Raw genomic sequence first — 23,206 nt, 5'->3', positions numbered from 1 at the left:
TATATTTCTGTATATCAATTTGGTAATACCGTGTTTATTTAATAAGCATTGTCATATAAACTCACATGTAATAATGTTCTGTCTTTGTGTTATTAAAGAGTTCAACTGTCAAGAAGGCTTGGATTTTATAACATTACATTTATGCAGGAAATTGTTTGGCTTACAGTAACTCTGATTACTTTAAATGAATTGTGATTGTATTTTGGGATAAGTCCAGGAGTAACTGAAGACTTCCCAAGATTGTCATCTCTTCTGCTAAATCTTAGTTGTGGTTTTTATAGTGAGTGTGAAAATATAATTTTGGGAGATTTTATTCATTTTTAGATAGGCCTGGTGGTTTTGTGTTTCTAAACCCATAAATACCCCCATGTCAAGCATGGGTCTGTCTCTGAGGTCTGGTTTTGGAATACAATTGTAAATTACCCCTGTTACTGTAACATGTGGGAATAAGGTTTTACTAAGGGCAAGTAAAGGAAATGACAGTGAAAGGAAATTCTTCACTAATGGTAGCTGACATACCAACTAGGATTAGATCACTATTATACGGGACCTTACAAAACTGAGGTTCAGGGTATTCCTGCAAAGGGCCCTACTTCACCCCTGTAAAAAAGTTAACAAAATAAAAATCAAATGCATAAACAAATGTAAATATAGATCAATCCCCAGCACTGTGAGACCATGTCTCCCACTGACGGGTTTTGTATGGGTGCCATGCATTGATACATAAATGCAAGAATATCTCACACACACATGCCAAAACACATCCAAAAATGCCAATAATACAAAATACTGCAAAAATATATTAGAATAAAATTCAGTAAACATGACATGATAAGAATTGTAGTGCTTCAAGGATCATCGCATTTCACAGACTGTGTCAAAAGTATTTTGAAATGTTGTCAAGTATGTAATATGTACTTAGTGAATCCATTGAGAACATTTGTATAGTGCAGGATGTATGTAATGTAAGCATTAAATAATCATCCTGACTCAAAATATACTTTCTATACAGGTATAAAGGGGAATGATTTCAAGGTAGGTATATCTGTACTAATTGTTTGAAATGTGAGGGTATGTAGAAAATGTGCCTGGACTTCTATGAGCCTTTATTTAACCAATTATTAAATGTTAAAAATATCCAGGTCAATGGCCCCTTTGCACATGATCTACTTTCAATCTGAAGAAAGGTAATGAGTGGGTGGGCTTCGTATAGAATAGTGGTATTCAGATGATATAACCTGATGGGCAAAGTCATCGGAGTTATGTCAGTCAGTGCCAAACCTGCTTGGGGAATACTTTTTCTTACAGTCTTTTCAGTAATAAAATAAGTTAAGTCCTAATAAGAAAATGAATCTGCAATAATATATTCAGTGAAGTTGCTTTTGGAATTACAAGTTTGTCCTCTTTTATTTTTCTAAGTTTAGGAATATCATCAATAAACCTGAGTCAATACCATAATGTCTATTAAACATAGGAAAAATGTTATATCATACATGAACTTTATAAAATAATCCATACAATCCTGAACTGCATTCAATATGCCATATGCCATATCAATCATACCATCCATGAACTTTATCCAATATACAATATCATCTATGAACGTTATTCAATATGCCATATCATCCGTGAACTTTATCCAATATGGAATATCATCCATGAATATTATCCAGTATGCTATATCATCATATCATCCATAAGCTTTATCCAATATGTCATAACATCTATGAATTTTATCCAATATGCAATATCATCCATGAGCTTTATCCAATATACAATATCATCCATGAACTTTATCCAATATGGAATATCATCCATGAACTTTATTCAATATGGAATATTATCCATGTATTTTATCCAATATTTCATATCATCCATAAACTTTATCCAATATATCACACCATGATTTTAATCCAATATGTGACATAAGCTTTATACAATATGCAATATCATCCATGAACTTTATCCAATGTGGAATATCCTCCATGAATTTTATCCAGTATGCCATATCATCCATAAGCTTTTTCCAATATGTCATAACATTCATGAACTTTATCCAATATGCAATATCATCCAGGAACTTTATGCAATATACAATATCATCTATGAACGTTATCCAGTATGCCATATCATCCGTGAACATTATCCAATATGCCATATCATCCGTGAACTTTATCCAATATGCCATATCATCCGTGAACTTTATCCAATATGTCATAACGTCCATGAATTTTATCCAATATGTCATATCATCCATAAGCTTTTTCCACTATATCACACCATGACTTTGATCCAATATGTGACATCATCCATTAACTTTAGTCAATATGTTGATTCATAGATGAACTTTATCCAATACAGTATGTCATTTCATCCATGAACATCAGCCAATAATTCATATGAAAGGTGATTATTTATCCAATCTTTTCCATTATCCATGCACTTAAACAATAATAAGCCGGGAAGTCATATCTTAGAAGAAGCTCATCCATCCTCTTATGATCTACAAATTACAACCAACACGATTCTTTAACATTCGGCAAATATGTTATAGGGTTTGTAAGTTCTGTCCGGTCATCTAGGAGCCTTATCCAGTATGTCTCCAACACTTCTAAGAACTGTTTATGCAGAGATTCAAAACCCAGAATCAGTCATCAGACATTTTCTTGACTGTGCTATGATCCTGTAAAAAAATAAAAATGAAAAAGAATTAATAGTAGATTGTTTACATATAGCATTATGTTATAAGTCACAAAGCCTTGTATAAATGTCTTATATAGTTATCTTGTGACAGTTGGGTTAAATAGACATTAGTGAAACTAAACCAGCTTTACTTCTACACCAGGAGTATATCTGGTCAGGAGACCTCCTGGAGATCCCAGCTAGATTCCCACCAACTACTCCTTGGTCCCTGATCTACTTGCTGGACAAGTCTTGTGGTTCCAAAGCACAAATAATATACAGTACACACAAATAAAGGTAAACTTTGACTGTGGTTCTGTATATAGGTCTCTGGACAATTATATTTACAACATTGAAAGGTAGATGTAATATTTTTTTTACATATATCATTTTACAGTATATGTCTATTTTTATATGCCACACCTTTGACCAACTACTGTCTTACAATAAATCCCCATGTTTAGTATTTTAAAAATGTATTTATTTTTGAAGGGAAAGTCCGGTTTTGAACAACTGAAACATCTTCTCACCTGCTCCCCAACGTAGCCAATGGGGATTAGCTCCTCCTCTGGGACCCTCCCCCTGCCTGAAGCCAGGAGCCATCATAAATTAGAATAGAAATCTCTAGCCATTCACACAATCACACTTCCTTGTTCCTGATCATAGGTGGTGAATCCCTGGGAACGCATTGTGACGCTAATTTACACTCATGGCTAAGATTTTTTTAAAATAAGTTTTATTTGCAAAATAAAGTCATTTGTTTTTCTCACTTGCAGTGCTGAATGTGATGGGAGATTGTGAGACATCTATAGCATATACTGACCCTGTCGTACCCTCTCAGAGAGCTCTCACTCTGTAAATATGAACACACAATAACTGCTGAGTCGTGGCTAATGCTACAAGACACAAAGAGCCCGTGTGCTGGAAGAGACAGCAAAACAGATACAATTAAGGCTTCTTGTTCAAATAGTGTCAAAATGCAGAAGATAAAGTGTGAAATGTACAGTGAAAAACCATGATTGTGTTCACATCTCCGGTTTAGTATCAGGACAGTATCACAAGGTGAAAATGCATTAGATGTGAAAAGTAAAAACGTTACATGGTATCTATATACATAACATTATCTGACCCTCAGAAACACGTTACATGGTCTCTACATACATAACATTATCTGACCCTCAGAAACACGTTACATGGTATCTACATACATAACATTATCTGATCCTCAGAAACACGTTACATGATATCTCCATACATAACATTAGCTGACACTCACAAGCACATTACATGGTATCTACATACATAACATCTGACCCTCAGAAACACGTTACATGGTATCTACATACATAACATTATCTGATCCTCAGAAACACGTTACATGATATCTCCATACATAACATTAGCTGACACTCACAAGCACATTACATGGTATCTACATACATAACATCTGACCCTCAGAAACACGTAACATGGTATCTACATACATAACATTATCTGACCCTCAGAAGCACATTATATGGTATTTATATACATAACAATATCTGAACCTCAAAAACACGTTACATGGTATATACATACATAACATTATCTGACCCTCAGAAACACGTTACATGGTATCTACATACATAATATCTGATCCTCAGAAACACATTACATGGTATCTACATACATAACATTAGCTGACACTCACAAGCACATTACATGGTATCTACATACATAACATCTGACCCTCAGAAACACATAACATGGTATCTACATACATAACATTATCTGACGCTCAGAAACACAGTACATGGTATCTACATACATAATATCTGATCCTCAGACTACTGATGATTAGATGTTATGTTGGGTTGGACTTCATACATAACTATAATGTTCTCTGGTTTTGTTTCAAAATATTGCCTTTTTGTCATAGCAGCTGTCCATCAAGCCTATTTAAGGAACATTTGGGTGTGGCTCACAAGCCAGCCCTTGCTAGATGTAAACCCCTATACCTGGGAGGTGAGTGCATCTGATTTTAACTATATTTTAATAGTGTTTAAAGCATATAGGTCAGTGTAGAACCTGCATATAATGAGGTTCCCTTGATGTTGGGATGCAGGCTTAAATCTTTTGATCAAAATATGAACTAATACCTCATGTTTTCATTTTGCTAGACACACACAGATATGCAGTGTAAAGGATAAGCGCTGACAACTGTCTTTTTTGTTTTGTATAACTTAAATGTTATATATATAGTCCAACCCAAAAGCCTCCTCTCTCTCCACCTAATGACAGTGGAAAAAGTAACAGACTGTACAAGCCTCTGAAACTAGACCTTACAGTGCTGTAATGAAGATGAGTTCAGTTCCCCATAACTCAATCTCTACCCCCCCTCACGGTGCCCGCTCCACGACGTGGGATATCTAGCATAGTGCTGGGTGGAGGATGTCCTTCAATCCTCCTTCTCCTGAAGCATTGAGGAGGACGATAGAAGACCCACCCTCTAGAATGTAAGCTCTGACGGGCAGGGTCCTCTCTACCTATCGTCTGGTGCCTGTCTACTGTCTGTCTTCAACATATGTTTTTGTTCTTTTGCTGTATTCTGTGTGGGTCCTACAGGTGTTTGCTCTTACTCATGTATGCTCCTCACTGTATTAGTTATGTCTTATCTGTATTTGTACAAGTGTCTTGTGCTCCAGAATCAGTGGTGCCCTACAAAATGAAGTTATAATAATAATAAAAATAATAATCGACATACATAACATTATCTTATCCTTAGAAACATGTTACATTGTATTTATATGCAAAATATCTGATCCTCAGAATCACGTTACATTGTGTCTACATACATAACATCTGAGCCTCAGAATCACGTTACATTGTATCTACATATATAACATCTGATCCTCAGAATCACGTTAGATTGTATCTACATACATAACATTATGTTATCCTCAGAAACATGTTACATTGTATCTACATACATAACATCTGAGCCTCAGAATCACGTTATATTGAGGTCTGATGTAGAGTTGTATGTAATCTCCATAAAAAACACAGACAAATTTTTGTCCAGGTCTACATGGAAAGCATCTACGCCAGGATTGTGTAATCATCATCAGTGCTCATTTCTAACCCACTCTTCAGGACCCCATGAGATACGCTTCCTGACAGATGCACACACCTGTGTCCTGGACAAACTCAGTCGCATCTATGTGAACATGTCCTTACTGTACTTGTCCTAAGCTTGTACACCCCTAACCAGCCTGTCCGCCTCTCTACACGTTGGAGTCGTAAGTGTAAGATGCCTCTGAGTGTACATCTCACATCCTACTCTACATATGTAGATATATAATATCTGAACCTAAGAATCACACTAAGTTGTATATACATATACTGCACGCTTTATGCCCGGTCATACCACTCACTGGATCCCAGGTTTAGCAAGTTCTGTGCCAGTTTGGTTGGTACTGAATGATTGGCAGGTGTGCTCACAGTGGTGCATCCACCCGTACTGGGACGCACAGACGTGGGCACACTCCGGCGTAATGGATAGGCATTATGCTCTAATAACAGATCAAGGCACATACTGTGTGGTGCTCATTATAGGTCATAGCAAGTTTCCGAATGCAAAAGTTCATGCTCCTTCAGTTCTCAGGTGACGAAAGAAAAGTTACACAGCGGGTTCGTTAGATCCCCCCAACCCACCCCACTTCTCCAGTTCTTCTATGTAAATAAAAATGATAGCATCTAAAGACCTTGCATTGCCTATAGTGGTTTCAATAAAATCACAACAAAAGAACAAAAATTAAATAAGCCTTACCTTTAATTCCTGAATTTGGTAGTCAAATTATAAGGGTGGAAGATATGTACTAAGCTAAACCTTTGAGAGACTTATGGTTTAATGTGAATACTGGAAAACAATGTTGGTTTATACAATATGCCTCTGAACATCAGTCGGACTAAGCAAATTTTCTACCTTGCACCGAGTTTCTAATAATAGTCCCGATGGAAGGCATCCAATGTCCTTTTCAGTTTCTTCTAAGTCAGATCTACCTGAAGCGAACTCTATGACAATTTGAACAAAATTTTGGAAAAAGCAATATCCTCTCAGACAAAATGTGCTAATAGCTCTTGACCAATATCTCCTGAAAATTAATTTAGTCATAGAATGTGGCTTTCTAATATTAATCTTCACATACCTTATACTAAACTGGCATCCCAAATTTATCGGACTGTCTAGGATCCATGCACTCATTAATCCAGACATAGTACGATTACAACTTCATTACTCATATAGCTAAAAAAATATTCTTCTTTTAGATAAAAAGGCTCAACAGCACCAGCTGTTCTAGCACAGGAACACAGAGAATATAAAACAATCAGGATACATTGGATTCCATTTTTAATTGAGTGTTTTTGGGATATTTTGCCCTTTGGAAAAGGATAAGTTCTGAAAGAACTTTATAGGATATCTGCCGCAGATCTTCATGCTAATCCTGTTTCGGAAAAAATTCCAATCTGACAATCCAAGCGAACCAGGTGGTGATGATCTGGTGGCTTCTCCTCAATGGTGGATAAGTGCTGTAGACACAGCTGACTACTTGACATAGTCCAGACATGGCAGCTGGTCACCTGGGACACACCAACATAGGCGTGCTCGTGAGTAATGGATAGGCACCATGTGCAGGGCAGCACAGTGGCGTAGTGGTTAGCACGTCTGCCTCACAGCATTGGGGTCATGAGTTCAATTCCCGACCATGGCCTTATCTGTGTGGAGTTTGTATGTTCTCCCTGTGTTTGCGTGGGTTTCCTCCGGGTGCTCCGGTTTCCTCCCACACTCCAAAAACATACTGGTAGGTTAATTGGCTGCAATAAAAAAAATCAAAAAAAAAATTGACCCTAGTTTCTCCCTCTCTCTCTGTCTGTCTGTGTGTGTGAGTGTGTGTCTATAGTAGGGAATTTAGACTGTGAGCTCCAATGGGGCAGGGACTGATGTGAATGAGTTCTCTGTACAGCGCTGCGGAATTAGTGGCGCTATATAAATAAATGATGATGATGATGATGATGATGATGATGTGCCTATATACACATGCTGTGCGGTGCCCATGGTAATTCCTACTAGGTTCTAGATGGCATTGTTACGTGTAGTCCTGCTGGTGTTTTGACCTCACCGGACTCCTGATCTTGTCTGCTATCTACCTGTTCTAACCTTGCCCTCTTCCGTGTCTCGGAATTTGACTCCAGTGTTATCCCTGTAGATTCGTTGATCTGATACCCTTTATCACTTGCCAAAAAACACCCCTAGTCCTGGGAACAACAAAGTACTGGTAATTTCAACTCATTTTAATGGAAAGGGGGCTGCTATGGGCAAAAGGCATGTTATCCTAGTCACTGTTTATCAGGGAGTGGGCTCAAACGTGACATGTTTAGAACCTCAGAAACAGGTCACCTTGTATTTACGGGTGTGGTATGGCATATCGATACCGAGAAGAGCGACAAGAGACTCACCCTGACGTGACTATTCCGAAGGAGCTGGTTCCCGACCCTGCCCGATCGGTCGACAGCAGCCATGTACAATGTATTTTAGAAAGGATTATACATTGCACATGGGTGCATACTTACCTCACCCCTTTAACAACGGCGATAATCCCATCGGCATGCTCAATGACGTCATCAGCTGAAGCCGCCTGCTTGCCTCATCGTCATTGGCTGCTGTCGGGGTGAAGAGGAGTCGTCATCGAGTAGGGTCGTGAACCAGCTCATGTCGGGTCGGGGTGAGTCTTGTCGGGGTAGTCATCATCGATATGCTGACCACTGCCGGTATTTACATACATCTAAACCCAATACACACTGCACAGTATTATTAATTAAATGTATGTAGGGCATATATTATTTTTGATTGAAGTCGGAGTGCAAAATGGGCGTATTTTCCGTGTTTAAAAATAGCGCCACTTTTGTGTTCCGCCTGTATTCTCCAAACGGGGTGTAAATACACTCTGTATAAACACTGCCTACTTTCTGTAAGCATAGATACATATCGCACTGTGTTTAATACATTCATGTTTACAGTGTCCGACATCAGAACCCACATAACTTTTGTATGATCATAAAATAATGACAATCAGCTAAAAAAATAGTCAATATAATCTATATGTTTGATTTTTGTTTTTAAGTTTCATTTATTATTTTAAAGCAACTAACTAAAAAAATAAATCTTCAATGCGTACAGCTGCTATGTGTAAGCTACTGAGCCACATACATAAAAGGTAGTAGACAAAGACTATTTTATATGGGTCATCAGCATTTACACCTGACCTTTAGCAGGTACAAGGATCTGGCTGAAGAGAAGCCCTGCCGCTAAACCATACTTGCCAACCTTTAATACATTTCTTCCGGGAGCTGCAAGGGGGAGGTGGGCATATAGGGGGCGGGGCCTCAGAAATTGCGTCATTTTAGCCCCGCCTCTGTGATGTAATGACGCAAATTCCCGGTGAATCGCAGCGTTTGAACCGATTTCTGCCCACTTCACTAGGAAGTGGGCAGATCAGGGAGATTGCCAGACTCTCCCAGGAGTCCGGGAGACTCTCGCAAAATGCGACATTCCGGGAGAGTTGGCAAGCATGCGCTAAACACAGGATGAGAATTAGCCGCATCTGCGTGGCCACGTCTTTACTGAACATGGGCAATGTTAGTCCGCAAACGGGCGTACGTCCAGGTCCTTTATGTGAAGTGAATTGATCAGCGGCACTTTTGAACTGTCTCTGTACGGAGATTTCATTCTGGTGAGCAGTGCTTTTTTTTGTAAGAAAAAAAAGGTGCCTGAACTCACCTCTTTCTGTCCGCTCATTTTTCTGTAGCCCTCTCTTTCTGCCCCCCCTCATTTTCATATATCCCTCCTTCTGCCCCCCCTCATTTTTCTGTAGCCCTCTCTTTCTGCCCCCCCTCATTTGTCTGTAGCCCTCTCTTGCCCCCCTCGTTTGTCTGTAGCCCTCTCTTTCTGCCCCCTCGTTTTTCTGTAGCCCTCTTTCTGCCCCCCCTCATTTGTCTGTAGCCCTCTCTTGCCCCCCTCGTTTGTCTGTAGCCCTCTCTTTTTGCCCCTCGTTTTTCTGTAGCCCTCTTTCTGCCCCCCCTCATTTGTCTGTAGCCCTCTCTTGCCCCCCTCGTTTGTCTGTAGCCCTCTCTTGCCCCCCTCGTTTGTCTGTAGCCCTCTCTTTCTGCCCCCCTCATTTGTCTGTAGCCCTCTCTTGCCCCCCTCGTTTGTCTGTAGCCCTCTCTTTCTGCCCCCTCGTTTGTCTGTAGCCCTCTCTTTCTGCCCCCCCCTCATTTGTCTGTAGCCCTCTCTTGCCCCCCTCGTTTGTCTGTAGCCCTCTCTTTCTGCCCCTCATTTTTCTGTAGCCCTCTCTTTCTGCCCCCTCGTTTTTCTGTAGCCCTCTTTCTGCCCCCCCTCGTTTGTCTGTAGCCCTCTCTTGCCCCCCTTGTTTGTCTGTAGCCCTCTCTTTCTGCCCCCCCTCATTTGTCTGTAGCCCTCTCTTGCCCCCCTCGTTTGTCTGTAGCCCACTCTTTCTGCCCCCTCGTTTTTCTGTAGCCCGCTCTTGGCCCCCTCGTTTGTCTGTAGCGCTCTCTTTCTCCAGCCCTCCCCCACTTTCTATAGTCTGTATTTGCCCTCTATGCTTCTTTTCTCGCTTCTCATCTTGATCGCGGCTCATCTCACTGGCAGCGTTGTGACGTCACGACGCTGCCGGAGCTGGAAGCAGGACACACACTAAGATGCGGTGCTGCACTGTAGCAACACCGCAGAGAAAAAAAAATATTAAAAAGTTAATTAAACTTTGAAAACACATGGAAAAAAGGTGCCGGAACGCCGTTCTGAGTGTTCTATGACAAAAAGGTCCTGCTGGTGAGGATTCACGTTTGATATTTAATTGGGCCAGGAATATCTTACGTTGAACCTTTACCTTGCTACTCTTCAGACTCCTGATGCCTCCGGGCTGATAGCATTAATGAGAATGTCTTTCGGCAGCTGGGTTACAGGTGCCGGCTTCCTAAAGGAAGCACAATGGCTTTTAGAGAGTGAGGACGAGTCAGACTTTCAGCCATGTCTCCAGGCTGTCATTTGAAGGAACCCTCTAAACACTTTCATGCAGAGAAGTGGTTATAGGGTTTAGAAGAAGTGTATGTGTTGGGGAGAGATGGATGTAGAATTGCTAAAGTTAGATCTGGGATTGCTCCCCCCCTCCTTTAGTGGAAGTTCATCAGGTCACAATGCAAGCAACATCCCAGGAGGGCGTAATTTACATTAATTCTCACCATCTACTCTGCATGACCAACCCGGTTTCAGTTTCTGTCCATCAAGCAGATGTATGCCAGCGCTGACCTCATTACGACGCCCCCAGCGACCATGATGCCTCGAAATAAAACAAGGCAATGAGAACATTGCCTGTTAACCCATGCACTGCCAGATAGTCAGCCCAACTGCACAGTTTTATCAGGCTATGTGTGTCGCTGGGATTAAAATAGACATTGTTAGGATTTTGTATTTTGGCCTCTATGGGGCTCAGGATTGGTGAAAGAAAGCACAACATTAAATCCAATAATCTATTGGAGAACTGTGTTTATCATATATGTCTTAAGTGACGCTAAGACAATGGAGACTATGGACGATGTTTAATTTCATCCTGTCTGTGCAAACAGTAAAACAGCAAACCCTTCTAATAATTAATGCATAAATAATAACATTTATAGAGAAATAAAATACTAACAAAACCTATTTGTAAACACAGCCTACACTGAATGCCACTTTACTATGTACATTTATTTAGTTGTAAACCCAATTGCCCTCAGTACAGCTATTAATTGTAGGAGTATGGACTGAATGCTGAGCCCAGCCCACCCAATGCTTCCTATAGTTGTTGGACGTCAGCTGGTGGTAGGTTCGTTCACCCATCAGGTGAGGCAAGAACCTCAACTCAAGTGGTAGAATCCTAAATATGATAAAGACGAGGTTCTCCCCTCATCTCCTGGCCTCTCCCCCCAAATCCGCCAGCTTTACAGTCAGTGCCCGATTGTGAAACTGAAAGCATCAGAAGAGCGAGCTGAAGCAATCTATACCACATATACTATTTTTACTTGTACAGTGCCTCTAGTACCACCTCTACGCCTGCTGCCTCTCTGCCATCTTCACCTGGATGTCCCATCTTTTCCTTAAACTTAACATTGCCAAATCTGAACTAATAGTCTTCCCTCCCTCTAGAGTCTCCTTCCCTCCCATCCTCTCCATCACTATTGGTAATACCAACATCTCCTCTTTTACCCTAGTCCGATGCCCCGGGTGTTACCCTTCACTCCTCGCTCTCCTTCACCCCCCCATATAAAATCCCTCACCCAATCCTGCCGCTTTCATCTCTGCAGCAAAGCTTGCATCTGTACCTTCCTCTCCTTTAATGCCACCAAAACTGTGATCCATTCTCTCATCATTTCCCAACCTGATTACTGCAACCTTCTCCTTACTGCACCCCATACCATCTCACTCCTCTTCAGTTCATACTCAATGCTGCTGGTGACTAATCTTCCTCTTTCATGGGACTACATCTGCTTCCCCTCTCTTCACTGCGTCTTACGTCTCCAACCTCATCTCCATTCATACTCCTTATCACCTCCTACGGTCACCACAATGGACGCTGCCTCACTTCCCATCTGATTACCACGTATTACACCCGCATTCAAACTTTCTCCTTCTCTGGAAGGATCTTCCTCATCCTACCAGGCTTTTCCCGAGCCTGAAAATTTTCAAACAATCCTTCAAAACCCACCGGTACAGGATAACCTACCCTTCCTCTGCCTAACTTCATGATCCTTCTTCACTATTCATAGAATAGGACACATTTTCTGCTTAAGGATTCTAATCTACAACTGAGATCTAGATGCTCTGCGTTTGACAAGTCCCATCAATATCTCATTCTAAATCCGACGGCATAGGCAACCCGAGGAGGGTCGGTTTCCTAGTGCCTGGGAACCCCTCTCCAAGCATGGGGCACTGTATAATTGAGGTGGCTGGATCCTGCCCCCGCTTCACACGGTTCTGCTTGAAAAGGGAGAGCTGCGTGCACCTAACAGTAGTGCACGCAGCATTGCCCATGTAGATTACGGGGATAGGAAGAGTTGGAGAGCAGCCAAGCACTGTCTAATATTATAGCCACGCCCCCATGCATGCTGGTCACGCCCACTGGCGGAGTGGTGTGGAAACCCCCCTCTACAAATCCTGCGTTTACCCCTGGATGGGTACTGACAGTAACATTTAAAAAAGAGGCAATAATGACCCATTTACTTGGTACATGTTGCTGACCTATGTTAAAAATGCCCCAAACGCTGATGTTATTGACAGAAAATTCCGGGATTTGTAAAACAGACAACATCTGGAGGTCAAAAAGCAGCTTCTCTCTGCATCACGTTCAGCACCACATCCATAATGTACATTGCTGTACCCTGGTCATTCTTCATGTCATTGTCTGAATAATTTCATCAGAATATCCTTGGGGGGTAGAGGTTGCTTTGAAAAGAACCTAATGGAGTTTTATCTTCTTTTTGTCTTTTGTCTGGTTCATTTTGTACATCATAATATGTAAAAATAAGTCTATTTTCAGTTAACTGCATAAAAGCTTTATTCATTCTTTATCAGACAAACACATGAGCACAGAGAAACTTAGTACTCTGCATAGTTATGAATGGAAGCAGCAACACTAATAGCTCCACCAATAAAATATCACATATAGGGTCATATTTACCACTATGTGACAATAACAAAGGTTTTCTATTGCCTCTTATTGCGGCTATATAAAATATTGTATCAACGCAAATTAATTATGCTGCAGCCTACCAATCCAATAGGAACCAGTGACATTACTGAGAGTGCAGCCTATACATTCACTAGGAACCAGTGACATCACTGAGAATGCAGCCTATCCATTCACTAGGAGCCAGTGACATCACTGAGAGTGCAGCCTATCCAGTCACTAGGAACCAGTGACATCACTGAGAATGCAGCCTATCCAGTCACAAGGAGCCAGTGACATCACTGAGAATGCAGCCTATCCATTCACTAGGAACCAGTGACATCACTGAGAATGCAGCCTATACATTCACTAGGAACCAGTGACATCACTGAGAATGCAGCCTATACATTCACTAGGAACCAGTGACATCACTGAGAATGCAGCCTATCCAGTCACAAGGAGCCAGTGACATCACTGAGAATGCAGCCTATACATTCACTAGGAGCCAGTGACATCACTGAGAATGCAGCCTATCCAGTCACTAGGAACCGGTGACATCACTGAGAGTGCAGCCTATCCAGTCACTAGGAGCCAGTGACATCACTGAGAGTGCAGCCTATCCAGTCACTAGGAACCAGTGACATCACTGAGAATGCAGCCTATCCATTCACTAGGAGCCAATGACATCACTGAGAATGCAGCCTATCGATTCACTAGGAACCAGTGACATCACTGAGAATGCAGCCTATCCATTCACTAGGATCCAGTGACATCACTAAGAATGCAGCCTATCCATTCACTAGTAGCCAATGACATCACTGAGAATGCAGCCTATCCATTCACTAGGAGCCAATAACATCACTGAGAATGCAGCCTATACATTCACAAGGAACCAGTGACATCACTGAGAATGCAGCCTATCCATTCACTAGGAACCAGTGACATCACTGAGAATGCAGCCTATCCATTCACTAGGAACCAGTCACATCAGTGAGGATGCAGCCTATCCATTCACTAGGATCCAGTGACATCACTGAGAATGCAGCATCTCCATTCACAAGGAGCCAATGACATCACTGAGAATGCAGCCTATCCATTTACCAGGAGCCAATGACCATCACTGAGAATGCAGCCTATCCATTCACTAGGAACCATTGACATCACTGGGAATGCAGCCTATCCAGTCACTAGGAGCCAGTGACATCACTGAGAATGCAGCCTATACATTCACAAGGAACCAGTGACATCACTGAGAATGCAGCCTATACATTCACTAGGAACCAGTGACATCACTGAGAATGCAGCCTATCCAGTCACTAGGAACGAGTGACATCACTGAGAATGCAGCCTATCCATTCACTAGGATCCAGTGACATCACTGAGAATGCAGCCTATCCAGTAACTAGGAACCAGTGACATCACTGAGAATGTAGCCTATCCAGTCACTAGGAACCAGTGACATCACTGAGAATGCAGCCTATCCATTCACTAGGAGAAAATGACATCACTGAGAATGCAGCCTATCCATTCACTAGGAACCAGTGACATCACTGAGAATGCAGCCTATCCATTTACTAGGATCCAGTGACATCACTAAGAATGCAGCCTATCCATTCACTAGTAGCCAATGACATCACTGAGAATGCAGCCTATCCATTCACTAGGAGCCAATGACATCACTGAGAGTGCAGCCTATCCATTCACTAGGAGCCAATGACATCACTGAGAATGCAGCCTATCCATTCACTAGGAGCCAATGACATCACTGAGAATGCAGCCTATCCAATCACTAGGAGCCAATGACATCGCTGAGAATGCAGCCTATCCATTTACTAGGAGCCAATGACATCACTGAGAATGCAGCCTATCCATTCACTAGGAGCCAATGACATCACTGAGAATGCAGCCTATCCATTCACTAGGAGCCAATGACATCACTGAGAATGCAGCCTATCCATTCACTAGGAGCCAATGACATCACTGAGAATACAGCCTATCCATTCACTAGGAACCATTGACATCACTGGGAATGCAGCCTATCCAGTCACTAGGAGCCAGTGACATCACTGAGAATGCAGCCTATACATTCACAAGGAACCAGTGACATCACTGAGAATGCAGCCTATACATTCACTAGGAACCAGTGACATCACTGAGAATGCAGCCTATCCAGTCAATAGGAACGAGTGACATCACTGAGAATGCAGCCTATCCAGTCACAAGGAGCCAGTGACATCACTGAGAATGCAGCCTATACATTCACTAGGAGCCAGTGACATCACTGAGAATGCAGCCTATCCAGTCACTAGGAACCGGTGACATCACTGAGAGTGCAGCCCATCCAGTCACTAGGAGCCAGTGACATCACTGAGAGTGCAGCCTATCCAGTCACTAGGAACCAGTGACATCACTGAGAATGCAGCCTATCCATTCACTAGGAGCCAATGACATCACTGAGAATGCAGCCTATCGATTCACTAGGAACCAGTGACATCACTGAGAATGCAGCCTATCCATTCACTAGGATCCAGTGACATCACTAAGAATGCAGCCTATCCATTCACTAGTAGCCAATGACATCACTGAGAATGCAGCCTATCCATTCACTAGGAGCCAATAACATCACTGAGAATGCAGCCTATACATTCACAAGGAACCAGTGACATCACTGAGAATGCAGCCTATCCATTCACTAGGAACCAGTGACATCACTGAGAATGCAGCCTATCCATTTACTAGGAACCAGTCACATCAGTGAGGATGCAGCCTATCCATTCACTAGGATCCAGTGACATCACTGAGAATGCAGCATCTCCATTCACAAGGAGCCAATGACATCACTGAGAATGCAGCCTATCCATTTACCAGGAGCCAATGACCATCACTGAGAATGCAGCCTATCCATTCACTAGGAACCATTGACATCACTGGGAATGCAGCCTATCCAGTCACTAGGAGCCAGTGACATCACTGAGAATGCAGCCTATACATTCACAAGGAACCAGTGACATCACTGAGAATGCAGCCTATACATTCACTAGGAACCAGTGACATCACTGAGAATGCAGCCTATCCATTCACTAGGATCCAGTGACATCACTGAGAATGCAGCCTATCCATTCACTAGGAACCATTGACATCACTGGGAATGCAGCCTATCCAGTCACTAGGAGCCAGTGACATCACTGAGAATGCAGCCTATACATTCACAAGGAACCAGTGACATCACTGAGAATGCAGCCTATCCAGTCACTAGGAACGAGTGACATCACTAAGAATGCAGCCTATCCATTCACTAGGATCCAGTGACATCACTGAGAATGCAGCCTATCCAGTAACTAGGAACCAGTGACATCACTGAGAATGTAGCCTATCCAGTCACTAGGAACCAGTGACATCACTGAGAATGCAGCCTATCCATTCACTAGGAGCCAATGACATCACTGAGAATGCAGCCTATCCATTCACTAGGAACCAGTGACATCACTGAGAATGCAGCCTATCCATTTACTAGGATCCAGTGACATCACTAAGAATGCAGCCTATCCATTCACTAGTAGCCAATGACATCACTGAGAATGCAGCCTACTTATTCACTAGGAGCCAATGACATCACTGAGAATGCAGCCTATCCATTCACTAGGAGCCAATGACATCACTGAGAGTGCAGCCTATCCATTCACTAGGAGCCAATGACATCACTGAGAATGCAGCCTATCCATTCACTAGGAGCCAATGACATCACTGAGAATGCAGCCTATCCAATCACTAGGAGCCAATGACATCACTGAGAATGCAGCCTATCCATTTACTAGGAGCCAATGACATCACTGAGAATGCAGCCTATCCATTCACTAGGAGCCAATGACATCACTGAGAATGCAGCCTATCCATTCACTAGGAGCCAATGACATCACTGAGAATGCAGCCTATCCATTCACTAGGAGCCAATGACATCACTGAGAATACAGCCTATCCATTCACTAGGAACCATTGACATCACTGGGAATGCAGCCTATCCAGTCACTAGGAGCCAGTGACATCACTGAGAATGCAGCCTATACATTCACAAGGAACCAGTGACATCACTGAGAATGCAGCCTATACATTCACTAGGAACCAGTGACATCACTGAGAATGCAGCCTATCCAGTCAATAGGAACGAGTGACATCACTGAGAATGCAGCCTATCCATTCACTAGGATCCAGTGACATCACTGAGAATGCAGCCTATCCAGTCACTAGAAACCAGTGACATCACTGAGAATGCAGCCTATCCATTCACTAGGAGCCAATGACATCACTGAGAATGCAGCCTATCCATTCACTAGGAACCAGTGACATCACTGAGAATGCAGCCTATCCATTTACTAGGATCCAGTGACATCACTAAGAATGCAGCCTATCCATTCACTAGTAGCCAATGACATCACTGAGAATGCAGCCTATCCATTCACTAGGAGCCAATGACATCACTGAGAATGCAGCCTATCCATTCACTAGGAGCCAATGACATCACTGAGAGTGCAGCCTATCCATTCACTAGGAGCCAATGACATCACTGAGAATGCAGCCTATCCAATCACTAGGAGCCAATGACATCACTGAGAATGCAGCCTATCCATTCACTAGGAGCCAATGACATCACTGAGAATGCAGCCTATCCAATCACTAGGAGCCAATGACATCACTGAGAATGCAGCCTATCCATTTACTAGGAGCCAATGACATCACTGAGAATGCAGCCTATCCGTTCACTAGGAGCCAATGACATCACTGAGAATGCAGCCTATCCATTTACTAGGAGCCAATGACATCACTGAGAATGCAGCCTATCCATTCACTAGGAGCCAATGACATCACTGAGAATGCAGCCTATCCATTCACTAGGAGCCAATGACATCACTGAGAATGCAGCCTATCCATTCACTAGGAGCCAATGACATCACTGAGAATACAGCCTATCCATTCACTAGGAACCATTGACATCACTGGGAATGCAGCCTATCCAGTCACTAGGAGCCAGTGACATCACTGAGAATGCAGCCTATACATTCACAAGGAACCAGTGACATCACTGAGAATGCAGCCTATACATTCACTAGGAACCAGTGACATCACTGAGAATGCAGCCTATCCAGTCAATAGGAACGAGTGACATCACTGAGAATGCAGCCTATCCATTCACTAGGATCCAGTGACATCACTGAGAATGCAGCCTATCCAGTCACTAGAAACCAGTGACATCACTGAGAATGCAGCCTATCCATTCACTAGGAGCCAATGACATCACTGAGAATGCAGCCTATCCATTCACTAGGAACCAGTGACATCACTGAGAATGCAGCCTATCCATTTACTAGGATCCAGTGACATCACTAAGAATGCAGCCTATCCATTCACTAGTAGCCAATGACATCACTGAGAATGCAGCCTATCCATTCACTAGGAGCCAATGACATCACTGAGAATGCAGCCTATCCATTCACTAGGAGCCAATGACATCACTGAGAGTGCAGCCTATCCATTCACTAGGAGCCAATGACATCACTGAGAATGCAGCCTATCCAATCACTAGGAGCCAATGACATCACTGAGAATGCAGCCTATCCATTCACTAGGAGCCAATGACATCACTGAGAATGCAGCCTATCCAATCACTAGGAGCCAATGACATCACTGAGAATGCAGCCTATCCATTTACTAGGAGCCAATGACATCACTGAGAATGCAGCCTATCCGTTCACTAGGAGCCAATGACATCACTGAGAATGCAGCCTATCCATTCACTAGGAGCCAATGACATCACTGAGAATGCAGCCTATACATTCACAAGGAACCAGTGACATCACTGAGTATGCAGCCTATTGATTCACTAGGATCCAGTGACATCACTGAGACTGCAGCCTATCCATTCACTAGGAACCAGTCACATCACTGAGAATGCAGCCTATCCAGTCACTAGGAACCAGTGACATCACTGAGAATGCAGCCTATCCATTCACTAGGAACCAGTGACATCACTGAGAATGCAGCCTATCCATTCACTAGGAACCAGTGACATCACTGAGAGTGCAGCCTATCCAGTCACTAGGAACCAGTGACATCACTGAGAGTGCAGCCTATCCAGTCACTAGGAGCAAATGACATCACTGAGAATGCAGCCTATCCAGTCACTAGGAGCAAATGACATCACTGAGAGTGCAGCCTATCCAGTCACTAGGAACCAGTGACATCACTGAGAGTGCAGCCTATCCAGTCACTAGGAGCCAATGACATCACTGAGAATGCAGCCTATCCATTCACTAGGAGCCAATGACATCACTGAGAATGCAGCCTATCCAATCACTAGGAGCCAATGACATCACTGAGAGTGCAGCCTATCCATTCACTAGGAGCCAATGACATCACTGAGAATGCAGCCTAACCATTCACTAGGAGCCAATGACATCACTGAGAATGCAGCCTATCCAATCACTAGGAGCCAATGACATCACTGAGAATGCAGCCTATCCATTTACTAGGAGCCAATGACATCACTGAGAATGCAGCCTATCCATTCACTAGGAGCCAATGACATCACTGAGAATGCAGCCTTTCCAGTCACTAGGAACCAGTGACATCACTGAGAATGCAGCCTATACATTCACAAGGAACCAGTGACATCACTGAGAGTGCAGCCTATCCAGTCACTAGGAACCAGTCACATCACTGAGAATGCAGCCTATCCCTTCACTAGGAACCAGTGACATAACTGAGAATGCAGCCTATCCAGTCACTAGGAACCAGTGACATCACTGAGAGTGCAGCCTATCCAATCACTAGGAGCAAATGACATCACTGAGAATGCAGCCTATCCATTCACTAGGATCCAGTGACATCACTGAGAATGCAGCCTATCCATTCACTAGGAGCAAATGACATCACTGAGAATGCAGCCTATCCAGTCACTAGGAACCAGTGACATCACTGGGAATGCAGCCTATCCAGTCACTAGGAGCCAGTGACATCACTGAGAGTGCAGCCTATCCCTTCACTAGGAACCAGTGACATCACTGAGAATGCAGCCTATCCAGTCACTAGGAGCCAGAGACATCACTGAGAGTGCAGCCTATCCATTCACTAGGATCCAGTGACATCAGTAAGAATGCAGCCTATCAATTCACTAGAAGCCAGTGACATCACTGAGAATGCAGCCTATCCATTTACTAGGAGCCAATGACATCACTGAGAATGCAGCCTATCCGTTCACTAGGAGCCAATGACATCACTGAGAATGCAGCCTATCCATTTACTAGGAGCCAATGACATCACTGAGAATGCAGCCTATCCATTCACTAGGAGCCAATGACATCACTGAGAATGCAGCCTATCCATTCACTAGGAGCCAATGACATCACTGAGAATGCAGCCTATCCATTCACTAGGAGCCAATGACATCACTGAGAATACAGCCTATCCATTCACTAGGAACCATTGACATCACTGGGAATGCAGCCTATCCAGTCACTAGGAGCCAGTGACATCACTGAGAATGCAGCCTATACATTCACAAGGAACCAGTGACATCACTGAGAATGCAGCCTATACATTCACTAGGAACCAGTGACATCACTGAGAATGCAGCCTATCCAGTCAATAGGAACGAGTGACATCACTGAGAATGCAGCCTATCCATTCACTAGGATCCAGTGACATCACTGAGAATGCAGCCTATCCAGTCACTAGAAACCAGTGACATCACTGAGAATGCAGCCTATCCATTCACTAGGAGCCAATGACATCACTGAGAATGCAGCCTATCCATTCACTAGGAACCAGTGACATCACTGAGAATGCAGCCTATCCATTTACTAGGATCCAGTGACATCACTAAGAATGCAGCCTATCCATTCACTAGTAGCCAATGACATCACTGAGAATGCAGCCTATCCATTCACTAGGAGCCAATGACATCACTGAGAATGCAGCCTATCCATTCACTAGGAGCCAATGACATCACTGAGAGTGCAGCCTATCCATTCACTAGGAGCCAATGACATCACTGAGAATGCAGCCTATCCAATCACTAGGAGCCAATGACATCACTGAGAATGCAGCCTATCCATTCACTAGGAGCCAATGACATCACTGAGAATGCAGCCTATCCAATCACTAGGAGCCAATGACATCACTGAGAATGCAGCCTATCCATTTACTAGGAGCCAATGACATCACTGAGAATGCAGCCTATCCGTTCACTAGGAGCCAATGACATCACTGAGAATGCAGCCTATCCATTCACTAGGAGCCAATGACATCACTGAGAATGCAGCCTATACATTCACAAGGAACCAGTGACATCACTGAGTATGCAGCCTATTGATTCACTAGGATCCAGTGACATCACTGAGACTGCAGCCTATCCATTCACTAGGAACCAGTCACATCACTGAGAATGCAGCCTATCCAGTCACTAGGAACCAGTGACATCACTGAGAATGCAGCCTATCCATTCACTAGGAACCAGTGACATCACTGAGAATGCAGCCTATCCATTCACTAGGAACCAGTGACATCACTGAGAGTGCAGCCTATCCAGTCACTAGGAACCAGTGACATCACTGAGAGTGCAGCCTATCCAGTCACTAGGAGCAAATGACATCACTGAGAATGCAGCCTATCCAGTCACTAGGAGCAAATGACATCACTGAGAGTGCAGCCTATCCAGTCACTAGGAACCAGTGACATCACTGAGAGTGCAGCCTATCCAGTCACTAGGAGCCAATGACATCACTGAGAATGCAGCCTATCCATTCACTAGGAGCCAATGACATCACTGAGAATGCAGCCTATCCAATCACTAGGAGCCAATGACATCACTGAGAGTGCAGCCTATCCATTCACTAGGAGCCAATGACATCACTGAGAATGCAGCCTAACCATTCACTAGGAGCCAATGACATCACTGAGAATGCAGCCTATCCAATCACTAGGAGCCAATGACATCACTGAGAATGCAGCCTATCCATTTACTAAGAGCCAATGACATCACTGAGAATGCAGCCTATCCATTCACTAGGAGCCAATGACATCACTGAGAATGCAGCCTTTCCAGTCACTAGGAACCAGTGACATCACTGAGAATGCAGCCTATACATTCACAAGGAACCAGTGACATCACTGAGAGTGCAGCCTATCCAGTCACTAGGAACCAGTGACATCACTGAGAATGCAGCCTATCCCTTCACTAGGAACCAGTGACATAACTGAGAATGCAGCCTATCCAGTCACTAGGAACCAGTGACATCACTGAGAGTGCAGCCTATCCAATCACTAGGAGCAAATGACATCACTGAGAATGCAGCCTATCCATTCACTAGGATCCAGTGACATCACTGAGAATGCAGCCTATCCATTCACTAGGAGCAAATGACATCACTGAGAATGCAGCCTATCCAGTCACTAGGAACCAGTGACATCACTGGGAATGCAGCCTATCCAGTCACTAGGAGCCAGTGACATCACTGAGAGTGCAGCCTATCCCTTCACTAGGAACCAGTGACATCACTGAGAATGCAGCCTATCCAGTCACTAGGAGCCAGAGACATCACTTTGAGTGCAGCCTATCCATTCACTAGGATCCAGTGACATCAGTAAGAATGCAGCCTATCAATTCACTAGAAGCCAGTGACATCACTGAGAATGCAGCCTATCCCTTCACTAGGAACCAGTGACAACACTGAGAGTGCAGCCTATCCAGTCACTAGGAGCCAGTGACAACACTG

At 43.3% G+C, this 23,206-nt stretch overlaps 1 long non-coding RNA gene across 1 annotated transcript; it reads left to right on the top strand.

The window, feature by feature from the left end:
• Nucleotides 1-1,008: 1,008 nt before the first annotated feature.
• Nucleotides 1,009-4,141, top strand: LOC142103839 (uncharacterized). The gene is made up of 3 exons (XR_012679446.1): nucleotides 1,009-1,035; nucleotides 2,846-2,979; nucleotides 3,459-4,141. It is a non-coding gene; the product is annotated as an uncharacterized LOC142103839 (long non-coding RNA).
• Nucleotides 4,142-23,206: the final 19,065 nt, after the last annotated feature.

The sequence above is a fragment of the Mixophyes fleayi genome, chromosome 1, assembly GCF_038048845.1.
Source record: "Mixophyes fleayi isolate aMixFle1 chromosome 1, aMixFle1.hap1, whole genome shotgun sequence".
Taxonomy (NCBI): Eukaryota; Metazoa; Chordata; class Amphibia; order Anura; family Limnodynastidae; genus Mixophyes; species Mixophyes fleayi.
The sequence above is the reverse complement of the archived record's forward strand: the minus strand, read 5'-3'. Positions and strand labels throughout refer to the sequence as shown.